This window comes from Carcharodon carcharias, chromosome 35 (assembly GCF_017639515.1).
Source record: "Carcharodon carcharias isolate sCarCar2 chromosome 35, sCarCar2.pri, whole genome shotgun sequence".
Taxonomy (NCBI): Eukaryota; Metazoa; Chordata; class Chondrichthyes; order Lamniformes; family Lamnidae; genus Carcharodon; species Carcharodon carcharias.
The window spans coordinates 3,936,712-3,957,332 of record NC_054501.1 but is presented as its reverse complement, the minus strand read 5'-3'; positions in this window follow the sequence as shown (position 1 = coordinate 3,957,332).

Sequence of the window (20,621 nt, the reverse complement as noted above, 5' to 3'; positions counted from 1 at the left end):
GATGGGGGGGGGGCGGGGGTGGGGTGGTGGTGGGGGTGGGGCTGGTGGGGTAGGGCGGCGATGGTCGCCCGTGACAACGGTTGCATGGCAGGGAGCTTTGTGACGTCACAGCCGGCGACCAATCAGCCACAGTGACATCGCCCCCAGTTCCGTGACATCACGGCCTGGGCTGACCAATTGGGTCAGTTTCTCCCCTAACCCCCTACCCCCTACCCCCCCTCCCCCCACCCCCCCTGCCCTCGGTCCAATAGGAACAGGAGGAGGCCCCATTCAGCCCCCCTCTCCAGCCTGTTACACAGGAACAGGAGGAGGCCATTCAGCCCCTCTCCAGCCTGTTACACAGGAACAGGAGGAGGTCCCATTCAGCCCCTCTCGAGCCTGTTACACAGGAACAGGAGGAGGCCATTCAGCCCCTCTCTCGAGCCTGTTACACAGGAACAGGAGGAGGCCATTCGGCCCCTGGAGCCTGCTCCCCCATTCGATACCGTCATGCTGACCTTCTACCCCGAGTCCACTTCCCCTGCCCCTATCCCTCGACTCCCTCAGTGTCCGAAAGTCTCTTGCTCTCCGCCTCCAATATACTCGACGCCTGAGCTCCCTCTGGGGGTCGAGAATCCCAAAGATTCCCAACCCTCGGAGCGACAGAATTTCTCCTCGTCTCAGCCCAAAATGGCCGCCCCCCCCTTATCCTGAGACTGGGACCCCCCCAAACTCGACCCGAGTTCCAGACTCCAGCCCGGGATGGGGGAGGGGAAACACCCTCTCAACATTGACCCTGTCAAACCCCTTCAGAATTTTATACGTCTCAATGAGATCACCTCTCGTTCTTCTAACCTCTTGGGAAATATCAGCCCGTTCTATTCAATCCCTCCTCATAGGCCACTCTCTGCATCCCAGGGATCATATTGGTGAACCTTCGCTGCACTCCCTCTGGGGCTAGGCTCAAAGGGGGCAGAATGGGCCTCCTCCTGTTCCTGTGTAACAGGCTTGAGAGAGGGAGCTGAATGGGCCTCCTCCTGTTCCTGTGTAACAGGCCGATTGGGGCTGAATGGGCCTCCTCCTGTTCCTGTGTAACAGGCCGATTGGGGCTGAATGGCCTCCTCCTGTTCCTGTGTAACAGGCTCGAGGAGGGCTGAATGGCCTCCTCCTGTTCCTGTGTAACAGGCTGGAGAGGAGCTGAATGGGCCTCCTCCTGTTCCTGTGTAACAGGCTGGAGAGGGGCTGAATGGGCCTCCTCCTGTTCCTGTGTAACAGGCTCGAGAGAGGGGGCTGAATGGGTTCCTCCTGTTCCTGTGTAACAGGCTCAAGAAGGGGCTGAATGGGCTCTTCCTGTTCCTGTGTAACAGGCTCGAGAGAGGGGGCTGAATGGGCCTCCTCCTGTTCCTGTGTAACAGGCCCGAGGGGGGGCTGAATGGGCCTCCTCCTGTTCCTGTGTAATTGACTCGAGAGGGACTGAATGAGCCTCCTCCTGTTCCTGTGTAACAGATTCGAGAGGGGGCTGAATGGGCCTCCTCCTGTTCCTGTGTAACAGGCTCGAGGAGGGGGCTGAATGGGCCTCCTCCTGTTCCTGTGTAACAGGCTCGAGAGGGACTGAATGAGCCTCCTCCTGTTCCTGTGTCGCAGGCTTGAAGGGGAGGCTGAATGACCTCCTCCTGTTCCTGTGCAATGGGCTTGAGAGGGCCTGAATGGCCTCCTTCTGTTCCTTAGGCAAGGAGACCAAAACTGTACCCAGTACTGCAGACGTGGCCTCACCTGTACCACTGTAGTGAGACTCCCTTACTCTTGTACTCCAATTGTCTTGCAGTGAAACATGTTAGCTTTCTGGGAGTCGTGTACAAAGAGGAGCCAAAGATCTTTGATCGACAACATTCCTCGCCTCTTAAAAAATATCCTGCTTTCCTGTTCTTCCGATCAAAGTGAATAATTCACATTTCCCTCCATTGTTTCCTATTAGCCTTCCCGCTGGCCACTCATTCAACCTGCAGATACTTCTTCGTAAACTCTTTGTGTCCTCCACGCAGCTTACTTCCCCACCAAGCTTTGTATCATCAGACTGGTTACAGCCATCCAAGCTGAAAACATGTTAAAAAAAAATGTATTCTTCCCCCCCCCCCAACCCCCTCCACTGGGTGTGGGCGATTGTTGCTCATTCCTAATTGGCTCTTGAACTGAGTGACTTGCTAGGGCTATTTCAGAGGGGGCAGTTAAAGAGTCGACCACATCGCTGCGAGTTCTGGAGGCACATGTGGGCCAGGCCGGGTAAGGACGGCAGATTTCCCTCCCTAAAGGGGGTTCGGTGAACCAAGTGAGTTCTTACGACCATCGGTGACTGTTTCACGGTCACCATGACTGAGACTAGCTTTCCAATTCCAAGTTTTTCTTGTCAATTGAATTTGAACATCAATTGGATCAGTGGACGTGGTGGGATTTGATCCCTGTCCCAGGCACCTTACTTGGGATTACATTGGATATCGGGCAGAGAAACAAGCCCCAGCCTGTCAATCCTCCCCCGATACATACACCCACACCTTGCTGGGATTATCTCTGTAAATCTCCACACCCTCTCCTGTGTCTCGCTGTCCTTACATAATATGGCAAACAGAACTGTCCGCAGCGTGTTCTAGCCAAGGTTTGACGCAGGTTTAGCATAACGTCACCACTTGTCTTCTCAATGCCTTCTGGTAAAAAAAAATCCAGATATACTACATCTACTACTCCCCCCCGATCTACCCTCCCAGTTGCGCCCTCCAAAGATTCTAATGGACTTGCCAAGCGCAATGTCCCCTTTGTAAAGCCGTATTGAGTCCGTCGAATCATGATGTGCTTTTCTGATTGTCCCCAAGACTAAATCAATCGTTGAAGACATGGAGTTAAAACACCACGGACGCTGGAAATCTGCCATGAAAACAGAAAATGCCGGAAAGACTCGGCAGGTCTGGCAGCATCTGTGGAGAGAGAAGCAGAGCTGACGTTTTGGGTCGGTATGACTCAACTTCAGACCAAACCCTTGAAGTTCGCCAACTGAATTCCACATTTCGCCCATGCCTTTCGTAATTGTATTTTTGACTACCCCGACCCCCCCACCCCCCCCCCGCCCCCGCCATCTCTTCATCTTCCACCTTATCACACTCTCCCCTGCGGCCCCTGAGTCCCTTTATCCTTCCCCTCAATTCTCCTCCTCATCATCCTTCAAACAATGGCACCTTGTGTCGCTTGTTGCCTTTTAGCCAGATGTTGTTCCTGGACTCCCTCAAAGCCTTTGCCAATGTTTCGAAGGAACATGTTAAACCGGAGAGCGGTAGGTTCGTTTGACTCAACGAGGTGGAGGTGGCCCAGAGGTGGAGCTGAGGCACAAGATCAGCCTCTGACGGAGTGGCAGAACGGGCTCGAGGGGCTGAATGGCCTCCCGCTCTTCCTGCGTTTTACCGGAGGCGCGGCCTAGGGTGCGGCACTTGTCAAGGTCGATGGTGTCTGGTGGCGCCCTGGGGTCAACCAGCCCAAAGTAGGCCGCAGGCCCGGGCCTGTAAATTAGAGAAACTTACGCGTGCCTTTTCCCCGACAGGGAGAGGTTAAATTCGACTTGAGTCCTCAAGTCCACCTCATCGGGCCTCAGCCCCACGCTCCAGGGGGTGTTTGTCATGGGTCCCAGGCCCCTACGACGTTATCGAAGTAGTTCGGCCTACACAGTTAGAGGGAGCCGGCTTCGCCAGCCCCGGCCCCCGCACAAGCCCAGCCGGGCCCGGCATGCACACTCCGGGTCATGGGCCGTGGGGACATGTTGGAAGGGCAGTGGGAGCTGATGTTGGGGGCATAGGCAATGGGGATCTCGTTTTAACTGCTACGCCCCCAGCCTGTACAAGGACAGAGGCAGCTAAAGCGGAGGCAAATTCCCACAGCGAGGCAGAGAGAGTGATAGAAAGAGCGAGGAAGAAAGAGATGGGAGAGGGTGAGGCGGGGGCAGATTAAAAGAGATATGGGGCTAAACAGACATTCAAAAACCAATCCCACTATCCCGCTCGCTCTCCATAGCCCTGTATCAATCCCAAACTAATCCCAAAGCCCCGCTCTCTCCCAATAGCCCTGTATCAATCCCAAACTAATCCCAAAGCCCCGCTCTCTCCCCATAGCCCTGTATCAATCCCAAACTAATCCCACTGCCCCGCTCTCTCCCCATAGCCCTGTATCAATCCCAAACTAATCCCACTGTCCCGCTCTCTCCCCATAGCCCAGTACCAATCCCAAACTAATCCCAAAGCCCCGCTCTCTCCCCATAGCCCTGTATCAATCCCAAACTAATCCCAAAGCCCCGCTCTCTCCCCATAGCCCTGTATCAATCCCAAACTAATCCCACTATCCCGCTCGCTCTCCATAGCCCTGTATCAATCCCAAAATAATCCCACTGCCACGCTCTCTCCCCATAGCCCTGTATCAATGCCCAAACTAATCCCACTGCCCCGATCTCTCCTGATCGGCCTGGATCAAACCCCAAACTAATCCCACTGTCCCACTCTCTCCTCATAGCCGTGTATCAATCCCAAACTAATCCCACTGCCCCGCTCTCTCCCCAAAGTCCGGTATGAATCCCCAAATTAATCCCACTGCTCCGCTTTCTCCCCATAGCCCTGTATCAATACCAAACTAATCCCACTGCCCCGCTCTCTCCCCATAGATTTGAATCAACCCCAAACTAATCCCACTGCCGCGCTCTCTCCCCATAGCCCTGTATCAATCCCAAACTAATCCCACTGCCCCGCTCTCTACCCATAGACTTGTATCAACCCCCAAACGAATCCCACTGCCCCGATCTCTCCCTATAGCCCTGTATCAATCCCAAACTAATCCCACTGCCCCGATCTCTTCTGCTCGGCCTGGATCAATCCCCAAACAAATCCCACTGTCCCAGTCTCTCCTCATAGCCCTGTATCAATCCCAAACTAATCCCACTGTCCCACTCTCTCCCCATAGCCCTGTATCAATCCCAAACTAATCCCACTGCCCCACTCTCTCCATCGCCCTGGATCAATCCACAAACTAATCCCACTGCCCAACTCTCTCCACATAGCCCTGTATCAATCCCAAACTAATCCCACTGCCCCACTCTCTCCCCATAGCCCTGTATCAATCGCAAACTAATCCCAATGCCCCACTCTCTCCCCATAGCCCCGTCTCAATCCCAAACTAATCCCACTGCCCCGCTCTATCCCCATAGCCTTGTAACAACCCCCAAACTAATCCCACTGCCCCGCTCTCTCCCCATAGCCCTGTATCAATCCCAAATTTATCCCACTGCACCATTCTCTCCCCATAGCCCTGTATCAATCCCAAACTAATCCCAATGCCCCAATCTCTCCCCATAGCCCTGTATCAATCCCCAAACATTCCCACTGCCCCAATCTCTCCCCATAGTCCGTACCAATCCCAAACTAATCCCACTGCCCCACTCTCTCCCCATAGCCCTGTATCAATCCCCAAACATTCCCACTGCCCCACTCTCTCCAGATCGCCCTGTATCAATGCCCAAACTAATCCCACTGCCCCGATCTCTTCTGATCGCCCTGGATTAATCCCCAAACTAATCCCACTGTCCCACTCTCTCCGCAGAGCCCTGTATCAATCCCAAACTTATCCCACTGACCCGCTCTCTCCCCATAGCCCTGTATCAATCCCCAAACTAATCCCACTGCTCCTCTCTCTCCCCATAGCCCTGTATCAATACCAAACTAATCCCACTGCCCCACTCTCTCCCCATAATCCTGTATCAATCCCAGACTAATCCCACTCTCTCCCCATAGCCCAATATCAATCACAAACTAATCCCACTGCCCGGTCTCTCCTGATCGCCCTGGATCAATCCCCAAACTAATCCCACTGCCCTGCTTTCTCCCCATTGCCCTGTATCAATCCCAAACTAATCCCACTGCCCCACTCTCTCCCCATAGCCCTGTATCAATCCCAAAGTAATCCCACTGCCCCGCACTCTCCCCATAGCCCTGTATCAATGCCCAAACTAATCCCACTGCCCCGATCTCTCCTGATCGGCCTGGATCAATCCCCAAACTAATCCCACTGTCCCACTCTCTCCTCATAGCCCTGTATCAATCCCAAAATAATCCCACTGCCCCGCTCTCTCTCCATCGCGCTGGATCAATCTCCAAAGTAATCCCACTGACCCACTCTCTCCACATAGCCCTGTATCAATCCCAAACTAATCCCACTACCCCGCTCTCTCCCCAAAGTCCGGTATCAATCCCCAAATTAATCCCACTGCCCCGCTTTCTCCCCATAGCCCTGTATCAATCCCAAAACTAATCCCACTGCCCCGCTCTCTCCCCATAGCCTTGTATCAACCCCCAAACTAATCCCACTGCCGCGCTCTCTCCCCATAGCCCTGTATCAATCCCAAACTTATCCCACTGCCCCGCTCTCTCCCCATAGCCCTGTCTCAATCTCAAACTAATCCCACTGCAACTCTCTCTCCCCATAGCCCTGTATCAATGCCCAAACTAATCCCACTGCCCCGCTCTCTCCTGATCGCCCTGGATCAATCCCCAAACTAATCCCACTGTCCCACTCTCTCCCCATAGCGCTGTGTCAATCCCAAACTAATCCCACTCCTCTGCTCTCTCCCCACGCTGCTGTATCAATCTCAAAGTAATCCCACTGCCTCACTATCTCCCCATTGCCCTGTATCAATCCCAAACTAATCCCACTCCCCTGCTCTCTCCCCACGCTGCTGTATCAATCTCAAAGTAATCCCACTGCCTCACTATCTCCCCATAGCCCTGTATCAATCCCAAACTAATCCCACTCTCTCTCCATTGCCCAGTATCAATAACTAACTAATCCCACTGCCCCGGTCTCTCCTGATCGCCCTGGATCAATCCCCAAACTAATCCCACTGCCCTGCTCTACCCCATAGCCCTGTATCAATCCCCAAACTAATCCCACTGTCCCACTATCTACCAAGAGCCCTGTATCAATCCCAAACTAATCCCACTGCCGTGCCCTCCCCCCATAGCCCTGTAGCAATCCCCAAACTAATCCCACTGCCCCGCTCTCTCCCCATAGCCCTGTATCAATCCCAAACTAATCCCACTGCCCCGCTCTCTCCCCATCGCCCTGTATCAATCCCAAACTAATCCCAGCGCTCCGCTCTCTCTCCATCGCCCTGGATCAATCCACAAACTATTCCCACTGCGCATCTCTCTCCCCAAAGTCCTGTATCATTCCCCAAATTAATTCCACTGCCCCGCTTTCTCCCCATAGCCCTGTATCAATCCAAAACTAATCCCACTGCCCCTCTCTCTCCCCATAGCCCTGTATTAATCCCAAACTAATCCCACTGCCCCGCTCTCTCCCCATAGCCCTGTATCAATCCCCAAACATTCCCACTGCCCCATCTCTCCTGATCGCCCTGGATCAATCCCCAAACTAATCCCACTGCCCAGCTCTCTCCCCATAGCCCTGTATCAATCCCAAACTAATCCCACTGCCCCACTCTCTCCTCATAGTCCGTATCAATCCCAAACTAATTCCACTGCCCAGCTCTCTCCCCATAGCCCTGTATCAATCCCCAACCATTCCCACTGCCCCACTCTTTCCAGATCGCCCTGTATCAATGCCCAAACTAATCCCACTGCCCCGCTCTCTACTGATCGCCCTGGATCAATCCCCAAACTAATCCCACTGTCCCACTCTCTCCCCATAGCGCTGTATCAATCCCAAACTAATCCCACTGTCCCACTCATTCCCCATAGCCCTGTATTAATCCCAAACTAATCCCACTGACCCGCTCTCTCCCCATAGCCCTGTATCAATCCCAAACTAATCCCACTGTCCCACTCTCTCCCCATAGCCCTGTATCAATCTCAATCTAATCCCACTGCCCCACTCTCTCCCCATAGCCTTGTATCAATCCCAAACTAATCCCACTGCCCCACCCTCTCCCCATACCCCTGTCTCAATCTCAAACTAATCCCACTGCAACTCTCTCTCCCCATAGCCCTGTATCAATGCCCAAACTAATCCCACTGCCCCGCTCTCTCCTGATCGCCCTGGATCAATCCCCAAACTAATCCCACTGTCCCACTCTCTCCCAATAGCGCTGTATCAATGCCAAACTAATCACACTCCCCTGCTCTCTCCCCACACCGCTGTATCAATCCCAAACTAATCCCACTGCCCTGCTCTCTCCCCATAGTACTGTATCAATCCCCAAACTAATCCCACTGTCGCACTCTCTCCCCATAGCCCTGGATCAATCCCCAAACTAATCCCACTGTCCCACTCTCTCCCAATAGCGCTGTATCAATCCCAAACTAATCCCACTGCCCCGCTCTCTCCCCATAGCCCTGTATCAATCCCAAACTAATCCAACTGTCCCACTCTCTCCCCATAGCCATGTATCAATCCCCAAACTAATCCCACTGCCCCGCTCTCTCCCCATAGCCCTGTATCAATCCCAAACTAATCCCACTGCCCCGCTCTCTCCCCATAGCCCTGTATCAATCCCAAACTAATCCAACTCTCTCCCCATTGCCCAGTATCAATAACAAACTAATCCCACTGCCCCGGTCTCTCCAGATCGCCCTGGATGAATCCCAAACTAATCCCAATGCCCCGCTCTCTCCCCATAGGCCTGTATCAATCCCAAACTAATCCCACTGCCCCACTCTCTCCCTATAGCCCTGTATCAATCCCAAACTAATCCCACTGCCCCACACTCGGCCCATAGCCCTGTATCAATCCCCAAACTAATCCCACTGCCCCACCCTCTCCCCATAGCCCTGTATCAATCCCCAAAGTAATCCCACTGTCCTACTCTCTCCCCATAGCCCTGTATCAATCCCCAAACTAATCCCAATGCCCTGCTCTCTCCCCATAGCCCTGCATCAATCCCTAAACTAATCCCACTGCCCCACTCTCTCCCCATAGCCCTGTATCAATCCCCAAACTGATCCCACTGTCCTGCTCTCTCCCCATAGTCCTGCATCAACCCCCAAACTAATCCCACTGCCCCACTCTCTCCCCATCGCCTTGTATCAATCCCAAGCTAATCCCACTGCCCCACTCTCTGCCCATAGCCCTGTATCAATCCCAAACTAATCCCACTGCCCCGCTCTCTCCCCATAGCCCTGTATCAATCCCAAACTATTCCCACTGCCCCGCTCTCTCTCCATAGCCCTGTATCAATCCCAAACTAATCCCACTGCCCCGATCTCTCCTGATCAGCCTGGATCAATTCCAAACTAATCCCACTGTCCCACTCTCTCCTCATAGCCCTGTATCAATCCCAAACTAATCCCACTGCTGCGCTCTCTCTCCATCGCCCTGGATCAATCCACAAACTAATCCCACTGCGCATCTCTCTCCCCAAGGTCCTGTATCATTCCCCAAATTAAGCCCACTGCCCCGCTTTCTCCCCATAGCCCTGTATTAATCCCAAACTAATCCCACTGCCCCGCTCTCTCCCCATAGCCCTGTATCAATCCCCAAACATTCCCACTGCCCCATATCTCCTGATCGCCCTGGATCAATCCCCAAACTAATCCCACTGCCCAGCTCTCTCCCCATAGCCCTGTATCAATCCCAAACTAATCCCACTGCCCCACTCTCTCCTCATAGTCCGTATCAATCCCAAACTAATTCCACTGCCCAGCTCTCTCCCCATACCCCTGTATCAATCCCCAAACATTCCCACTGCCCCGCTCTCTACTGATCGCCCTGGATCAATCCCCAATCTAATCCCACTGTCCCACTCTCTCCCCATAGCCCTGTATCAATCCCAAACTAATCCTACTGACCCGCTCTCTCCCCATAGCCCTGTATCAATCCCAAACTAATCCCACTGTCCCACTCTCTCCCCATAGCCCTGTATCAATATCAATCTAATCCCACTGCCCCACTCTCTCCCCATAGCCTTGTATCAATCCCAAACTAATCCCACTGCCCCGCTCTCTCCCCATAGCCCTGTATCAATCCCAAACTAATCCCACTGTCCCGCTCTCTCCCCATAGCCCTGTATCAATCCCAAACTAATCCTACTGACCCGCTCTCTCCCCATAGCCCTGTATCAATCCCAAACTAATCCCACTGTCCCACTCTCTCCCCATAGCCCTGTATCAATATCAATCTAATCCCACTGCCCCACTCTCTCCCCATAGCCCTGTATCAATCCCAAACTAATCCCACTACCCCGCTCTCTCCCCAAAGTCCGGTATCAATCCCCAAATTAATCCCACTGCCCCGCTTTCTCCCCATAGCCCTGTATCAATCCCAAAACTAATCCCACTGCCCCGCTCTCTCCCCATAGCCTTGTATCAACCCCCAAACTAATCCCACTGCCGCGCTCTCTCCCCATAGCCCTGTATCAATCCCAAACTTATCCCACTGCCCCGCTCTCTCCCCATAGCCCTGTCTCAATCTCAAACTAATCCCACTGCAACTCTCTCTCCCCATAGCCCTGTATCAATGCCCAAACTAATCCCACTGCCCCGCTCTCTCCTGATCGCCCTGGATCAATCCCCAAACTAATCCCACTGTCCCACTCTCTCCCCATAGCGCTGTGTCAATCCCAAACTAATCCCACTCCCCTGCTCTCTCCCCACGCTGCTGTATCAATCTCAAAGTAATCCCACTGCCTCACTATCTCCCCATTGCCCTGTATCAATACCAAACTAAACCCACTGCCCCGCTCTCTCCACATAGCCCTGTATCAATCCCAAACTAATCCCACTCTCTCTCCATTGCCCAGTATCAACAACTAACTAATCCCACTGCCCCGGTCTCTCCTGATCGCCCTGGATCAATCCCCAAACTAATCCCACTGCCCTGCTCTACCCCATAGCCCTGTATCAATCCCCAAACTAATCCCACTGTCCCACTATCTACCAAGAGCCCTGTATCAATCCCAAACTAATCCCACTGCCGTGCCCTCCCCCCATAGCCCTGTAGCAATCCCCAAACTAATCCCACTGCCCCGCTCTCTCCCCATAGCCCTGTATCAATCCCAAACTAATCCCACTGCCCCGCTCTCTCCCCATCGCCCTGTATCAATCCCAAACTAATCCCAGCGCTCCGCTCTCTCTCCATCGCCCTGGATCAATCCACAAACTATTCCCCCTGCGCATCTCTCTCCCCAAAGTCCTGTATCATTCCCCAAATTAATTCCACTGCCCCGCTTTCTCCCCATAGCCCTGTATCAATCCAAAACTAATCCCACTGCCCCTCTCTCTCCCCATAGCCCTGTATTAATCCCAAACTAATCCCACTGCCCCGCTCTCTCCCCATAGCCCTGTATCAATCCCCAAACATTCCCACTGCCCCATCTCTCCTGATCGCCCTGGATCAATCCCCAAACTAATCCCACTGCCCAGCTCTCTCCCCATAGCCCTGTATCAATCCCAAACTAATCCCACTGCCCCACTCTCTCCTCATAGTCCGTATCAATCCCAAACTAATTCCACTGCCCAGCTCTCTCCCCATAGCCCTGTATCAATCCCCAAACATTCCCACTGCCCCACTCTTTCCAGATCGCCCTGTATCAATGCCCAAACTAATCCCACTGCCCCGCTCTCTACTGATCGCCCTGGATCAATCCCCAAACTAATCCCACTGTCCCACTCTCTCCCCATAGCGCTGTATCAATCCCAAACTAATCCCACTGTCCCACTCATTCCCCATAGCCCTGTATTAATCCCAAACTAATCCCACTGACCCGCTCTCTCCCCATAGCCCTGTATCAATCCCAAACTAATCCCACTGTCCCACTCTCTCCCCATAGCCCTGTATCAATCTCAATCTAATCCCACTGCCCCACTCTCTCCCCATAGCCTTGTATCAATCCCAAACTAATCCCACTGCCCCACCCTCTCCCCATACCCCTGTCTCAATCTCAAACTAATCCCACTGCAACTCTCTCTCCCCATAGCCCTGTATCAATGCCCAAACTAATCCCACTGCCCCGCTCTCTCCTGATCGCCCTGGATCAATCCCCAAACTAATCCCACTGTCCCACTCTCTCCCAATAGCGCTGTATCAATGCCAAACTAATCACACTCCCCTGCTCTCTCCCCACACCGCTGTATCAATCCCAAACTAATCCCACTGCCCTGCTCTCTCCCCATAGTACTGTATCAATCCCCAAACTAATCCCACTGTCGCACTCTCTCCCCATAGCCCTGGATCAATCCCCAAACTAATCCCACTGTCCCACTCTCTCCCAATAGCGCTGTATCAATCCCAAACTAATCCCACTGCCCCGCTCTCTCCCCATAGCCCTGTATCAATCCCAAACTAATCCAACTGTCCCACTCTCTCCCCATAGCCATGTATCAATCCCCAAACTAATCCCACTGCCCCGCTCTCTCCCCATAGCCCTGTATCAATCCCAAACTAATCCCACTGCCCCGCTCTCTCCCCATAGCCCTGTATCAATCCCAAACTAATCCAACTCTCTCCCCATTGCCCAGTATCAATAACAAACTAATCCCACTGCCCCGGTCTCTCCAGATCGCCCTGGATGAATCCCAAACTAATCCCAATGCCCCGCTCTCTCCCCATAGGCCTGTATCAATCCCAAACTAATCCCACTGCCCCACTCTCTCCCTATAGCCCTGTATCAATCCCAAACTAATCCCACTGCCCCACCCTCTCCCCATAGCCCTGTATCAATCCCCAAAGTAATCCCACTGTCCTACTCTCTCCCCATAGCCCTGTATCAATCCCCAAACTAATCCCAATGCCCTGCTCTCTCCCCATAGCCCTGCATCAATCCCCAAACTAATCCCACTGCCCCACTCTCTCCCCATAGCCCTGTATCAATCCCCAAACTGATCCCACTGTCCTGCTCTCTCCCCATAGCCCTGTATCAACCCCCAAACTAATCCCACTGCCCCACTCTCTCCCCATCGCCTTGTATCAATCCCAAGCTAATCCCACTGCCCCACTCTCTGCCCATAGCCCTGTATCAATCCCAAACTAATCCCACTGCCCCGCTCTCTCCCCATAGCCCTGTATCAATCCCAAACTATGCCCACTGCCCCGCTCTCTCTCCATAGCCCTGTATCAATCCCAAACTAATCCCACTGCCCCGCTCTCTCCTGATCGCCCTGGATCAATCCCCAAACTAATCCCACTGTCCCACTCTCTCCCCACACCGCTGTATCAATCCCAAACTAATCCCACTGCCCTGCTCTCTCCCCATAGCCCTGTATCAATCCCCAAACTAATCCCACTGTCGCACTCTCTCCCCATAGCCCTGTATCAATCCCAAACTAATCCCACTGCCCCGCTCTCTCCCCATAGCGCTGTATCAATCCCAAAGTAATCCCACTGCCCCACTCTCTCCCCATTGCCCTGTATCAATCCCAAACTAATCCCACTGCCCCGCTCTCTCCCCATAGCCCTGTATCAATCCCAAACTAATCCAACTGTCCCACTCTCTCCCCATAGCCCTGTATCAATCCCCAAACTAATCCCACTGCCCCGCTCTCTCCCCATAGACCTGTATCAATCCCAAACTAATCCCACTGCCCCGCTCTCTCCCCATAGCCCTGTATCAATCCCAAACTAATCCAACTCTCTCCCCATTGCCCAGTATCAATAACAAACTAATCCCAGTGCCCCGGTCTCTCCTGATTGCCCTGGATGAATCCCAAACTAATCCCAATGCCCCGCTCTCTCCCCATAGGCCTGTATCAATCCCAAACTAATCCCACTGCCCCACTCTCTCCCTATAGCCCTGTATCAATCCCAAACTTATCCCACTGCCCCACTCTCTGCCCATAGCCCTGTATCAATCCCCAAACTAATCCCACTGCCCCACCCTCTCCCCATAGCACTGTATCAATCCCCAAACTAATCCCACTGTCCTGCTCTCTCCCCATAGCCCTGTATCAATCCCCAAACTAATCCCAATGTCCTGCTCTCTCCCCATAGCCCTGTATCAATCCCCAAACTAATCCCACTGCCCCACTCTCTCCCCATAGCCCTGTATCAATCCCCAAACTAATCCCACTGTCCTGCTCTCTCCCCATAGCCCTGTATCAACCCCCAAACTAATCCCACTGCCCCAATCTCTCCCCATCGCCTTGTATCAATCCCAAACTAATCCCACTGCCCCACTCACTCCCCATAGCCTTGGCTCAATCTCTAACTAATCCCAGTGCAACTCTCTCTCCCCATAGCCCTGTATCAATCCCCAAACTAATCCCACTGTCCCGCTCTCTCCCCATAGCCCTGTATCAATGCCCAAACTAATCCCACTGCCCCGCTCTCTCCCCATAGCCCTGTATCAATCCCAAACTAATCCCACTGCCCCGCTCTCTCCTCATAGCCCTTTATCAATCCCAAACTAATCCGACTGCCATGCTCTCTCCCCATAGCCCTGTATTAATCCCAAACTAATCCCACTGCCCCGCTCTCTCCCCATAGCCCTGTCTCAATCTCAAACTAATCCCACTGCCCCGCTCTCTCCCCATAGCCCTGTATCAATCCCAAACTTATCCCACTGCCCCACTCTCTCCCCATAGCCCTGTCTCAATCTCAAACTAATCCCAGTGCAACTCTCTCTCCCCATAGCCCTGTATCAATGCCCAAACTAATCCCACTGCCCCGCTCTCTCCTGATCGCCCTGTATCAATCTCAAAGTAATCCCACTGCCCCACTATCTCCCCATTGCCCTGTATCAATCCCAAACTAATCCCACTGCCCCGCTCTCTCCCCATAGCCCTGTATCAATCCCAAACTAATCCCACTGTCCCGCTCTCTCCCCATAGCCCTGTATCAATCCCAAACTAATCCTACTGCCCCGCTCTCTCCCCATAGCCCTGTATCAATCCCAAACTAATCCCACTCTCTCTCCATTGCCCAGTATCAATAACAAACTAATCCCACTCCCCTGCTCTCTCCCCACGCTGCTGTATCAATCTCAAAGTAATCCCACTGCCCCACTATCTCCCCATTGCCCTGTATCAATCCCAAACTAATCCCACTGCCCCGCTCTCTCCCCATAGCCCTGTATCAATCCCAAACTAATCCCAATGTCCTGCTCTCTCCCCATAGCCCTGTATCAATCCCCAAACTAATCCCACTGTCCCACTCTCTCCCCATAGCCCTGTATCAATCCCAAACTAATCCCACTGTCCCACTCTCTCCCCATAGCGCTGTGTCAATCCCAAACTAATCCCACTGTCCCACTCTCTCCCCATAGCGCTGTGTCAATCCCAAACTAATCCCAATCCCCTGCTCTCTCCCCACGCTGCTGTATCAATCTCAAAGTAATCCCACTGCCCCACTATCTCCCCATTGCCCTGTATCAATCCCAAACTAATCCCACTGCCCCGGTCTCTCCTGATCGCCCTGGATCAATCCCCAAACTAATCCCACTGCCCTGCTCTACCCCATAGAGCTGTATCAATCCCAAACTAATCCCACTGTCCCACTCTCTCCCCATAGCCCTGTATCAACCCCAAACTAATCCCACTGTCCCACTCTCACCCCATAGCCCTGTATCAATCCCAAACTAATCCCACTGCCCCGCTCTCTCCCCATACCCTGTATCAATCCCAAACTAATCCCACTGACCCACTCTCTCCCCATAGCCCTGTATCAATCCCAAACTAATACCACTGCCCGGCTCTCTCTCCATAGCCCTGTATCAATCCCAAACTAATACCACTGCCCCGATCTCTCCTGATCAGCCTGGATCAATCCCCAAACTAATCCCACTGTCCCACTCTCTCCCCATAGCCCTGTATCAATCCCAAACTAATACCACTGCCCGGCTCTCTCTCCATAGCCCTGTATCAATCCCAAACTAATACCACTGCCCCGATCTCTCCTGATCAGCCTGGATCAATCCCCAAACTAATCCCACTGTCCCACTCTCTCCTCATAGCCCTGTATCAATCCCAAACTAATCCCACTGCCGCGCTCTCTCTCCATCGCCCTGGATCAATCCACAAACTAATCCCACTGCCCCTCTCTCTCCCCAAAGTCCTGTATCATTCCCCAAATTAATCCCAATGCCCCGCTTTCTCCCCATAGCCCTGTATCAATCCCAAACTAATCCCACTGCCCCGCTCTCTCCTCATAGCCCTTTATCAATCCCAAACTAATCCGACTGCCATGCTCTCTCCCCATAGCCCTGTATTAATCCCAAACTAATCCCACTGCCCCGCTCTCTCCCCATAGCCCTGTCTCAATCTCAAACTAATCCCACTGCCCCGCTCTCTCCCCATAGCCCTGTATCAATCCCAAACTTATCCCACTGCCCCACTCTCTCCCCATAGCCCTGTCTCAATCTCAAACTAATCCCAGTGCAACTCTCTCTCCCCATAGCCCTGTATCAATGCCCAAACTAATCCCACTGCCCCGCTCTCTCCTGATCGCCCTGTATCAATCTCAAAGTAATCCCACTGCCCCACTATCTCCCCATTGCCCTGTATCAATCCCAAACTAATCCCACTGCCCCGCTCTCTCCCCATAGCCCTGTATCAATCCCAAACTAATCCCACTGTCCCGCTCTCTCCCCATAGCCCTGTATCAATCCCAAACTAATCCTACTGCCCCGCTCTCTCCCCATAGCCCTGTATCAATCCCAAACTAATCCCACTCTCTCTCCATTGCCCAGTATCAATAACAAACTAATCCCACTCCCCTGCTCTCTCCCCACGCTGCTGTATCAATCTCAAAGTAATCCCACTGCCCCACTATCTCCCCATTGCCCTGTATCAATCCCAAACTAATCCCACTGCCCCGCTCTCTCCCCATAGCCCTGTATCAATCCCAAACTAATCCCAATGTCCTGCTCTCTCCCCATAGCCCTGTATCAATCCCCAAACTAATCCCACTGTCCCACTCTCTCCCCATAGCCCTGTATCAATCCCAAACTAATCCCACTGTCCCACTCTCTCCCCATAGCGCTGTGTCAATCCCAAACTAATCCCACTGTCCCACTCTCTCCCCATAGCGCTGTGTCAATCCCAAACTAATCCCAATCCCCTGCTCTCTCCCCACGCTGCTGTATCAATCTCAAAGTAATCCCACTGCCCCACTATCTCCCCATTGCCCTGTATCAATCCCAAACTAATCCCACTGCCCCGGTCTCTCCTGATCGCCCTGGATCAATCCCCAAACTAATCCCACTGCCCTGCTCTACCCCATAGAGCTGTATCAATCCCAAACTAATCCCACTGTCCCACTCTCTCCCCATAGCCCTGTATCAACCCCAAACTAATCCCACTGTCCCACTCTCACCCCATAGCCCTGTATCAATCCCAAACTAATCCCACTGCCCCGCTCTCTCCCCATACCCTGTATCAATCCCAAACTAATCCCACTGACCCACTCTCTCCCCATAGCCCTGTATCAATCCCAAACTAATACCACTGCCCGGCTCTCTCTCCATAGCCCTGTATCAATCCCAAACTAATACCACTGCCCCGATCTCTCCTGATCAGCCTGGATCAATCCCCAAACTAATCCCACTGTCCCACTCTCTCCCCATAGCCCTGTATCAATCCCAAACTAATACCACTGCCCGGCTCTCTCTCCATAGCCCTGTATCAATCCCAAACTAATACCACTGCCCCGATCTCTCCTGATCAGCCTGGATCAATCCCCAAACTAATCCCACTGTCCCACTCTCTCCTCATAGCCCTGTATCAATCCCAAACTAATCCCACTGCCGCGCTCTCTCTCCATCGCCCTGGATCAATCCACAAACTAATCCCACTGCCCCTCTCTCTCCCCAAAGTCCTGTATCATTCCCCAAATTAATCCCAATGCCCCGCTTTCTCCCCATAGCCCTGTATCAATCCAAAACTAATCCCACTGCCCCACTCTCTCCCCATAGCCTTGTATCAACCCCCAAACTAATCCCAAAGCCGCTCTCTCTCCCCATAGCCCTGTATCAATCCCAAACTAATCCCACTGCCCCGCTCTCTCCCCATAGCCCTGTATCAATCCGCAAACATTCCCACTGCCCCATCTCTCCTGATCGCCCTGGATCAATCCCCAAACTAATCCCACTGCCCAGCTCTCTCCCCATAGCCCTGTATCAATCCCAAACTAATCCCACTGCCCCACTCTCTCCTCATAGTCCGTATCAATCCAAAACTAATCCCACTGCCCCGCTCTCTCCTGATCGCCCTGGATCAATCACCAAAATAATCCCACTGTCCCACTCTCTCCCCATAGCGCTGTATCAATCCCAAACTAATCCCACTGTCCCACTCTCTCCCCATAGCCCTGTATCAATCCCAAACTAATCCCACTGCCCCGCTCTCTCCCCATAGCCCTGTATCAATACCAAACTAATCCCACTGTCCCACTCTCTCCCCATAGCCCTGTATCAATCTCAATCTAATCCCACTGCCCCTCTCTCTCCTCATAGCCCTGGATGAATCCCAAACTAATCCCAATGCCCCGCTCTCTCCCCATAGCCCTGTATCAATACCAAACTAATCCCACTGCCCCACTCTCTCCCTATAGCCCTGTATCAATCCCCAAACTAATCCCACTCCCCTGCTCTCTCCCCACATCGCTGTATCAATCCCAAACTAATCCCACTCCCCTGCTCTCTCCCCACACCGCTGTATCAACCCCAAACTAATCCCACTGCCCCACCCTCTCCCCATAGCTCTGTCTCAAACTCAAACTAATCCCACTGCAACTCTCTCTCCCCATAGCCCTGTATCAATGCCCAAACTAATCCCACTGCCCCGCTCTCTCCTGATCGCCCTGGATCAATCCCCAAACTAATCCCACTGTCCCACTCTCTCCCCATAGCCCTGTATCAATACCAAACTAATCCCACTCCCCTGCTCTCTCCCCACACCGCTGTATCAATCCCAAACTAATCCCACTGCCCTCCTCTCTCCTGATCGGCCTGGATCAATCCCCAAACTAATCCCACAGTCCCAATCTCTCCTCATAGCCCTGTATCAATCCCAAACTAATCCCACTGCCCCGCTCTCTCTCCATCGCGCTGGATCAATCCCCAAAGTAATCCTACTGACCCACTCTCTCCACATAGCCCTGTATCAATCCCAAACTTATCCCACTGCCCCGCTATCTCCCCAAAGTCCGGTATCAATTCCCAAATTAATCCCACTGCCCCGCTTTCTCCCCATAGCCCTGTATCAATCCCAAACTAATCCCAATGCCCCGCTCTCTCCCCATAGCCTTGTATCAACCCCCAAACTAATCCGACAGCCGCGCTCTCTCCCCATAGCCCTGTATTAATCCCAAACTAATCCCACTGCAACTCTCTCTCCCCATAGCCCTGTATCAATGCCCAAACTAATCCCACTGTCCCACTCTCTCCCCATAGCGCTGTGTCAATCCCAAACTAATCCCACTCCCCTGCTCTCTCCCCACACTGCTGTATCAATCTCAAAGTAATACCACTGCCCCACGATCTCCCCATTGCCCTGTATCAATCCCAAACTAATCCCACTGCCCCGCTCTCTCCCCATAGCCCTGTATCGATCCCAAACTAATCCCACTGTCCCGCACTCTCCCCATAGCCCTGTATGAATCCCAAACTAATCCCACTGCCCCGCTCTCTCCCCATAGCCCTGTATCAATCTCAAACTAATCCCACTCTCTCTCCATTGCCCAGTATCAATAACAAACTAATCCCACTGCCCCGGTCTCTCCTGATCGCCCTGGATCAATCCCCAAACTAATCCCACTTCCCTGCCCTCCCCCCATAGCCCTGTATCAATGCCCAAACTAATCCCACTGCCCCGCTCTCTCCCCATAGCCCTGTATCAATGCCCAAACTAATCCCACTGCCCCGATCTCTCCCCATAGCCCTGTATCAATCCCAAACTAATCCCACTGCCCCGATCTCTCCTGATCAGCCTGGATCAATTCCAAACTAATCCCATTGTCCCACTCTCTCCTCATAGCCCTGTATCAATCCCAAACTAATCCCACTGCCGCGCTCTCTCACCATCGCCCTGGATCAATCCAGAAACTAATCCCACTGCGCCTCTCTCTCCCCAAAGTCCTGTATCATTCCCCAAATTAATCCCACTGCCCCGCTTTCTCCCTATAGCCCTGTATCAATCCAAAACTAATCCCACTGCCCCCTCACTCCCCATAGCCCTGTATTAATCCCAAACTAATCCCACTGCCCCGCTATCTCCCCATAGCCCTGTATCAATCCCCAAACATTCCCACTGCCCCATCTCTCCTGATCGCCCTGGATCAATCCCCAAACAAATCCCACTGCCCTGCTCTCTCCCCATAGCACTGTATGAATCCCAAACTAATCCCACTGCCCCACTCTCTCCTCATAGTCCGTATCAATCCCAAACTAATTCCACTGCCCAGCTCTCTCCCCATAGCCCTGTATCAATCCCCAAACATTCCCACTGCCCCACTCTTTCCTGATCGCCCTTTATCAATGCCCAAACTAATCCCACTGCCCCGCTCTCTCCTGATCGCCCTGGATCAATCCCCAAACTAATCCCACTGTGCCACTCTCTCCCCATAGCGCTGTATCAATCCCAAACTAATCCCACTGTCCCACTCTCTCCCCATAGCGCTGTATCAATCCCAAACTAATCCCACTCCCCTGCTCTCTCCCCACACCGCTGTATCAATCC